Consider the following 1,917-nt stretch of genomic DNA (forward strand, 5'->3'; position numbering starts at 1 on the left):
TGTGTACATGTAAATATCTCATTTCGATTGGTGATTTGTGTATGTGTTTTTTGTTATAGTTCCATTGAGCTTGGAGATTCTAACAATTATGGTGTGGTTACCATTTGGTAGTTTGTTGGACAAGAGAATTAATAGTTTTGCTAATAGTGCTAAGAACCCCTGTAATGTTAAGCTTCTGGCAACATTATATCTAGTACTAGTACTATTCGTCAAAGCTTCTGGCAACATTATATCTAGTACTAGTACTATTAATCCTAGTATTAGTAGATCTGTAGCCACCTGATTGTATTGATTCATTTATATATATATAAAATCATCTCCTTTTACCAAAAAAAAAAGTTTGTCGGCCTAAAATCTGCTCCTAGAATGGATTGAAATTATATGATAGAAGTAGATTATTGACAGTCCCAATCTATAATGTAAAATCTGTAAAATAAACGTTACATTTTCTTTTAATCTACCGCAAAATACTTACTCTAATTATACAAAAATCGTTTGTTTGACTTGTTAAAGAATTGACACCTTTGTTGGAGAATGGAGTACTTACATTTTTTTATACAGTGATTTATTTACTACACTTTGTGCGTTTCTTTCTAGTTAGATGATCCTCACTTCTCTTTGTTTAATTCTATTTATCTGGGCTTCTCTGTCCATTGTTTATCATTGTAAAAAAAATTAAATTAATGAATTGTTTTCTGTTGAGAATAGGAATGGATAAAGTTGGTTAAATATTAGGAATAGAGTTGACCAAAGATATAGAGATGGAGTTGAAGGTTTTCTTAATTGGGCATTCAGTCAATCTGGAGTGAATACCATGATTCGCTGTCCTTGTAGAGGATGTATGAACACCGTGTTCAAGCTAAGAGTTGATGTAAGAGGTTACTTATTGAAAAAGGGCTTTTGGTATTCTTATAAAGTGTGGGACTTGCATGGAGAAGTATTAGTTAGAGTTGAAAACTCTAATGCCGCATGTAGTGATGAAGTAGAAGCTGATGACATTGAAAAGGATGACATTATTGAAATGATTCATGACGCTTGTGGATATATGGGGAATAATATTGATTCGTCTGAGGAAAATGAAGAACCAAATATGCATGCAGCAAAGTTCTACAAATTGTTGGAAGACGCTCAGATAGAACTTTATCCTGGTTGCACAAAAGTCTCAAAGTTATCTTTTGTTATTAAATTACTTCACTTGAAGTGCCTTAACCATTGGAGCAACAAATCGATGGATGAGTTATTAAGCTTCTCTAAAGAAGTTCTTCCCGAGGGGTCATTATTACCTAGTTCTTTTTATGAAGCAAAGAAAATTCTTCATGACCTAGGCTTAGGGTATACAAAAATAGATGCATGTCAGAATGCTTGTATTTTATATTGGCGCGATTACGTCAATGCCCAATCATGTCCAAAGTGTGGAATGTCTAGATGGAAATCACTAGAAAACAAAGGCAAGAAAGTAGCTCATAAAGTATTGCGCTATTTTCCAATCAAACCAAGGCTTCAAAGATTATACATGGCAAAAGAGACATCAAAGAAGATGAGGTGGCATAAGGAGGAAAATATTGATGACGGTGTCTTGCGTCATCCATCTGACTCAATAGAATGGAAATCATTTGATGAGCGTTATCCTTCCTTTTCATCCGAGTTAAGAAATGTTCGATTAGGTTTAGCAAGTGATGGGTTCCAACCTTTTGGAAATATGAGTTCAAATCATAGTATTTGGCCTGTCGTTCTAGTTACATATAATTTGCCACCATGGGATTGGATGAAAGATTCATATTTCATGATGCCACTTCTTATTCCAGGTCCTAAATCTCCAGGCAATGATATTGATGTATACTTACAACCCATGATTGAAGAGTTGAAAGAATTATGGGATGGGGTGGAGACTTATGATGCACACACAAAATCTAATTT

This window comes from Solanum tuberosum, unplaced genomic scaffold (genome assembly GCF_000226075.1).
Source record: "Solanum tuberosum cultivar DM 1-3 516 R44 unplaced genomic scaffold, SolTub_3.0 scf00142, whole genome shotgun sequence".
Classification (NCBI taxonomy): Eukaryota; Viridiplantae; Streptophyta; class Magnoliopsida; order Solanales; family Solanaceae; genus Solanum; species Solanum tuberosum.